This window comes from Saimiri boliviensis, chromosome 12 (assembly GCF_048565385.1).
Source record: "Saimiri boliviensis isolate mSaiBol1 chromosome 12, mSaiBol1.pri, whole genome shotgun sequence".
NCBI lineage: Eukaryota > Metazoa > Chordata > Mammalia > Primates > Cebidae > Saimiri > Saimiri boliviensis.
The window spans coordinates 70,181,481-70,189,013 of record NC_133460.1 but is presented as its reverse complement, the minus strand read 5'-3'; the positions used below and the strand labels follow the sequence as shown (position 1 = coordinate 70,189,013).

Genomic DNA, 7,533 nt, shown 5'->3' with positions numbered 1-7,533 from the left:
ACTAAAAATACAAAAATTAGTTGGGTATGGTGGCATGCATCTGTAATTGCAGCTACTTGGGAGGCTGAGGCAGGAGAATCCCTTGAACCTGGGAGGCGGAGGTTGCAGTGAGCCGACATTGCACCACAGCACTGCAGCCTGGTGACAGAGCAAGACTCTTTCTTAAAAAAAGAAAGAAAGAAAGAAAGAAAGAAAGAAAGAAAGAAAGAAAGAAAGAAAAAAAAAATTCCCGAACTGTGGAAATGTCCTTGTTAGCTGTTTCTGTTTTGTTTTAAACCAGGAATCAGATTTGGTTCAGTTCCTAGATTTAATTCCAAATTTACTTCACCACAAATCTCTTCCCTTTTTCAAAAAGCTCGTTGAGTGTGTGGTTGAATATACCTAGAGAATCAAGAATGTGCAGCATAGAATGGTTTCTGAAAAATATCCATCCAGCACAAGACTGGCACACAATGTGAATTAAGCAACAAATTGTCAAATGAACAATAGGTTGGAAGTAAGTTCAGCCAAAGAAGCATGACAAAGGCATTGCTTATCAGGCAGGTACAGCACTGGAAAGTGAGAGTAGGTAATATGAGGTACTATGAGATGAGGTGATGGCACCAGGCATTTTTCCTTCTTTACAATTTGCCTCTCTGATTTCATGCTTGCATGAGACTAAAATACCTATATAATCCATTCCATAAATTCAAATGGATATCCACATGCACATGTACACACAGAGATGGAGTGGAAAAAAAAAAGAGAGGAAAATAAAGGAAGATGGGAAAGGAAAAATGAAAGGAGGAAGGGAAATAGCACTTTTGTTAGCCAGTGTTTCAAGTTACCAACAAAGCCTCTGGGATATCAGCATACATACTGAAGAGCTGCCAATAAATTTCAAAGTAAGTGGTTTTTTCTTCTGTGAATGAAACTCATAAGCACTTCTTCTCCTACTTGAAGGTCAAAAGGCCAATCAAGGAATCAAGAAAGGGTTTTCAATATGAAGGCTTTTGATCAGACTTTTCTCTCTAGGCTAGGTAGGGTGATAATAACTCTGTTTGATATCTTATGGGGCCAGAATATCGATGATGATATATTAGACACACTATGGCATCAGCTACAGGAATTAGAAGATTCTTTTTGCAACTCTATGGTTTAATAGTTTTGCATTTACATATACCTAGCAAATAATCCTTCTGAATGCTCTTTGAATTGCCTGTAGAGATGGGATGGTCTTTCACCATGAGGCCTTAGTAAGACAGGGTCTGAAAGCACATGGCCTAGGGTCTAGCTTAATAGATGGTGCCTTATGTGATGAATGTGATTTTCCCTTGATTCATATCTTGGGGGAGCAGATTGCAATTTATAAGAAACAAGCTATGTTTCCATTTGATAGGAGGCAGAATATGAAGGAGTGGCAGAGATGTGCAGGTCTCCTGTGACTTGCAATGCAACTCTCATCAAAAGAAATGGTAGGTATTTTTTATAGGAAAATAATCCAAGGCTTTAACCTGGTAAATTTCACTTTAAATTTGAGTCTTTAGACCACTGTCATCAAATTTAAAGAATTCTTTAAAAATGCTGGTATTTCTTCTTGTCTATCAGTTTGTTCTTTTGCAACTTTATAACTTTATTTGATGTATTTGACCATCAGCAATTTAGTTCTCATCCACATTGACTGTCTATAGATTTTTGAAAATGGTAACGGCTACATAGGTAATAAAAGTATAGAGCTTATTTGGTGAATATTCATCCTATCACAGATTCAGTATGGGACATTCCTTCTTCCTTTGGCCCAGACAGCTTTGTTGAGCCTGGTATCAATGTGCACACCTGGAGTTCCCATCTCCTTCATGGCAAATCTCCAAATCTCTTTGCGTGCCCAAGGGGCACGCTTCTTGAAACTTGCTCCATGGATGCATTTGTAAATGTTGATGACATATTCTCGGTCACCACCTCGTTGATGGCAGAACGTCCCTTTTTCTTCTTGCCGCCCTTCTTGGTGGGAGCTATTCTGCCAGGTCCACATTGGAAAGGAAGAGCACAAGGAATTCCTTGTCATCGGCCTTTAAGTGTACAAGAGTCACAATATAACTACTATAGTGTATCTCTAGTAGGTCTGGAAATAGAGTAAACATTATTGCATGCTAAATGGCATTTTAGGACTTTAATTCAACTCATATTTAAAATGAGTAAGCAAGTTTAACAGTATGTATTTAGAATGTGGTAAATAAAAAAAATAAAAATAAAAAGAATTTATCAACCAAAGCCTCAATAGTATTAATGAGTTGGAAGGCATGTCTTTCAAGACACTGAAATTCTTAATGAATTTGGTCTTAAATTCTATCTTCCAATGAATTTAATGTGAACATTCATACATAAAGCCATTTTATCCCTGAATTATGGCATTAATACAAGTCAATAGGGAGATCTGGTGGCCCTGATCTGTTCACTTTTAGTAAATTTTATTTAAACCTCTTAGGATAATGTTTTTCAGATAGCTGCCATACCCAGTCTCTGTTTTCACTGATATGCAAAAGTAGTATTCACCAATTCCAAAGATACATCTTTTTTTTTTTTCCAAAAGAACCCAACCAATAGCAAATTCAAGCATCTCCTTCAAGTTCACTTGTAAGGAAAACAAATAGCAATATAATGGCTATAAAACACCAGGAAGAAAAGAACTTGCAATAACTTTTGAGAGAGAATTTCAAAATGTTACCTGTCAGTACCTTAGTAATCTAGACTAACTTGTTTGTAATGAGGTTTATTTTTTCATTCTATAATACTATATGTTGTCACTTTAGAGAAAATTTGGAAAATATAGAAAAATAGGAAGAAGAAAATGTAATTTGTGGCTGAACTATTTCATTGTAATTATTATCCTATCTCAAATATAACCTAAAATGAAAGAAATTCTTGCAATTTTGTAGAATTTGAGGAAAGGCAGAATACAGGACGGGGAAAGGCAGAAGAAACAAAGAGGAAAAGAACAACACTACAGAACCTTAGAGAGATAAATGGCATACCTAAGTATGTTGTTCTTTACTCGAAATACTCTTGCTATTCAAGATCTGGGCCTTGCTTGGCTGTAATCTTCCATTCTTGCCAAGTGTGTGTGGTATTTTGGGGATGTGGACAAATATCCACAGGAACTTGGCTGAGAGCTACAGATATATTTTTACTTCCAACAGCAAACAACCAGGGTATTAACTTGCTCTTCCATTTAGCACTTTACGTTTGAACCACAGCAGGCCAGTTTAGTGTGGTCCTTTGTGAACCAAAATTAGAGTGCTGTAATCTGCCTTTCAGGCTTTGATTTTTTCCAAGATTTATAAAGAAAGAGATCATAGAATGTAGAGATAGATAGACTCTCAGGAGATATAATTCATTTGCTTAATAAATAAGAAAAGTTAGATGCAGGGGAAAGCACAGGATGAAAAGCCTAGGATTTAATTAGCCATGAAATTCTGGGCAAATCACATAACAATTCTGAGACTCAGTCTCCTCATCTGAAAATTGTTGGAATTGATCACAATAAATTTCAAGTGTCATTTAGCTTTCATATTCCAAGAACCAATTTTGTAATTCTATGAAAGTGGAACATTTAAGTACTTTTTGATAGAATTCTTCCTATGAAACTATGGAACTGAGACTTGTTTGCTCTTTGGTCAAGGCTTAGTGACTTAAGCTGCGTTGGAAGTGGCTATGCTATATCAAAGGAAAGGGGATACAGTAATCAGCTCTGCCATGTCTAATCTGGTAAGGTATTGGTACAAAGTAAAATGAAAAACAGGATATCCCATAGAATAACTCAGTACTCTTGATATCTGCCCTCATTGTCTCATTTCTAATAAAAATTGCAGGATGGAAAAATTAATGGGTAGCAAAAGATATGTCACCTTCAAACAAGGGTTGATACTTCACATGTTCTTAAGGAGTAGAAGTGGTATAAATATTATCAGCATATATTGGTGATCTTCCTTTGACAATTGTCTGGGTCGTTCTACTGAAATCATCAAGTTCATAAAAACAAGGAAAGGAAAGAGGGAGAAATGAAAGAAAGAGGACATCACATGTTATTTTATGTAATACATAGAATTTTGAGAGGTATGTGGTAATAGGCCCATACTTAGACATAATAGAACCGCAGCTCTCAGTGGTTAAAATAATTTGCTTATTTTGCCATACACAGTTAAAAATAACATAAAAGGAAAGTTCAGAACCTGAACTAGTTGTGCCAAATTTATGTTGATTATTCACATTCTAGGAGTCCCAATCTTCTTCCAATTCCTCAGTCACTTGGCCCACCAAGCCCGCTACTTGCCCTCATAACTTTCCAGCTCTAACACTGCACACAGTTCTCACTCTCTGGGATGAATTTGAACCAACAAACCTATTTCTTCCAACAGGCCTCTCCTGATTCTCCAGCTGCCAAGGGCTCGCTCCCTTTTCTAAACTCCAAGAGTACTTACTGTGGGCATTCCCCATTTGCCACTTAACATTTAGGTTTTGTTTTATTGGTTCCTTCCTTGGTGGCAGGCTTCTAACTTGTCCACACACCTGTGAGTCCTCGAGAGGAGGAGACTCTTTAGTGCTTGGAAAAGTTAGCACTAAGCCTGCTGCAGGTACTTTTCTCCATTGGCATCTGAGATTGAAGGGATTTAAGTTCCGCTTTGCATAGTTTGGAATGGACAACAATGGGCACGATTCTTTCATTCTGCCATCCTTTCATTCTCCCTAGAAAGTGACCCGATTTTTTAAAGAGGAAGAATTCAGCACCATCTGCAATCCACAAGATATACTTTGCTGCTTAACTGTGCTTTGAATGAAAATTCGTTTGGAAATTAGAAGGCCATTTTCTTCCTTCTGTCTTTCGAAAACGTGAAGACCAAATGGAAAAAGACACAGGTCATACATATTCACCTATTCTAGTCAATGATTTAAATATAAACACTTCACAGACAAGGAACCAAAAATGAGGGAAAGCATTGATTAGTGAACCTTGTACATCCTATTTAGAGATCAAAGGGGCCAATGAGCAGGGATCAAAGTAGGGGGAAATTCAGAATGTGACACCCTTGCGAAGCGCCGTTTCCCACGATGTGGGATGGCTTAATCAGAGCCACTCCATTCAGCAGCTGCAAAGAGGAAAAGGAAAACAACTCTGAAAATTATTAATTAGGTAAGCTTATGCTCTGTGTGCCTTTCATGAAACAGAGCTATTTCAGCAGCTAGTGCCAGCTATCAGTAGAGAGGTGTTTTTGGAGAAGACTAGACTGTGCTGCAGGTAGGTTCCTTTCAGAAATGATCACAAAAGCATCTTGTTGCAGCAGCCAGACAACCACACCTATCTTGACTCAGTCTGCAAAACTCTGATTATACATTGTAAGGCTAGCTCACACCACGTAAATATGCTTCGAAGCTACTTCATTTGCAAAAAGTTACAAATTCCTTAAAGCAACCAACTCAGAATATTACAAAGATTTAAGCAGCAATGCTCAACATCTGAATAATGATTTACAGTTTTCAAAATGTTTTCACACATATTCTTTTATTTACTCATCACAACGTTACTTGAAGTTAAATAATCTGCTATTGGGACACAAAGTTGGTAATTAGCAGAATAAGGACACACATCCTGGTCTGTTTAGTGTAGTGATACTTCTACATATGCCAGGTTAGACAATACAAAATTTCAGAAGCAGTAAGGTAACAGTAATTAACACAGTGAGGAACTTAGAAAGGAACAATAAATGAATGGAAGAGGTTGGATCTGAGCAGGGCATTCTAGCAGGGTAATGACAGTGATATTTTGAAAACCACTCAGTATCTAAGTTCATACATTTTAAGCTCTGTGCAGACCAACCATCACCTTCTATGAATATATTCTTTTCTCCAGGTTGCATACAGTTGATTAGATTTGAGCTTTTGTTATTTATAATCACATTCCAGATATACTTTCCTGAAGGGCACTCAAGTCAGCAATTCCATTTACAGATTGTCAATAAGAGTGGATTCCTTCCACAAATGGCTTGTCTCATTCATTATTTTGCCTTTCTCCTAATTTTATCCTTAATTTCAAGTTTGGAGGAAATCTTGCCATTGCCCTTATTATCCATGGCTTTTGTGACTCAGTTGTTAATGCTGCTAGCATTTCCCAAAATTTGTCTTTTTTATTTTTCTTTCTGAACATATTTTTTAAATACTCTGTTTCCTCAGATCCCCCTCCCCCATTTCTTCCTCTTGCAGATAATTTGGTATTGCATTATAAGAATTCTATCCTCTACGTCTTCCATTTCAGAATCTTAAGGTACAGGGTTCATGCTTCATTTTTCTTCAGAGTCTATGTCCATTCTTCCCACTACTGCCATTCTACCATGCTGCCAGGATACTATGATCACTTTTTCTCATTCAGTTTTAAAACAAATTCATTTTTCTGCAGCAGCATTAGGTTTCCTCATTACTTCTTGTACCTCCGTTGGGAAGGAAGTGAAGACATGAGACTGTCCGATACATTGGTTTTACCACAGTATGTTGCATTGGAGTCTCCATTGCTGCTGGATCCTTCCCCTATGCCAATGTTGGGATCTGCATCTTGTACAGTATAGCAAGCATAGCATCAGGTTACTTTATGTAGTCATATAGTATGCATTCATTGTTCTTTTTATTCACTGGCCTCTTGTATGCTTCCATTTACCTGATCATTAATTTCCATATAGTGTGTATTAATTGTTTTAGAGATCTGAAAAACCAGAGAAGTTTCTGAGGACATGCTGTTACTCTCATGGTGATGATGGCAGTGGTGGTAGTGGCTCAACTGTCCTATTTAGCAGCGCAAGCACAGGAATTAAGAATATCTGTAGGGGGTTTGCAATGGTTCCTCCAGAGCAATGAAGTAATGAGGGATATAGTGATTGGGATATGAGATTTTATGCTCAGCTATAAAGGTGAGGAGCATAAGGATGACATATGGATCTTTCTCTCTTTGTTCCTTGCCATGGAAGAATGCATGCCATCTACCTCAGCTGGAAACTATTAGTCCAGGAAGTTTGACTGTCCCTAGAAATTCCCTGTGGACCCACGTGACTAGTCTGTGACTAGCTATTTTTTTCTTTTTGTTTTAAAATTATTTATTTGAATTATCCTATATTTTTAAACTGATTTTCTTTTATGTTATTATTATATCTTAATACCTCTTTTTCTTTGATGCCCAATTACATTGACTTTTTATATTTTGTCACTTTTTCATATCTAAATTAACCCTTTGAATTTTTCATTCATCTTTGTCTCTTTTTCTCTAGCTGGCTTTTCTACATTTATTTCAAAATCTCACTCGTGTTGCTTATTTTTTCTTCTCTCACTTAGCAAGTGTATATCAATCACCTACTATACGTTAAACATCATTTATCTCTGTATATGTTATCAGAAATAAGATCAGATCTATCTTAGATATTTAGCACAATCCACCTCTTTCTATTCTCTTCCCCCAGCCAAATCTGTTCTTATTCAATAACATATACTTTAAAAATATATTTCTATATATAAAGT

General features: G+C 36.8%; 1 pseudogene; it reads right to left on the bottom strand.

Moving 5' to 3' along the window:
* Positions 1 to 1,664: 1,664 nt before the first annotated feature.
* LOC141580516 (large ribosomal subunit protein eL31-like) lies at positions 1,665 to 6,757 on the bottom strand (annotated as a pseudogene).
* Positions 6,758 to 7,533: the final 776 nt, after the last annotated feature.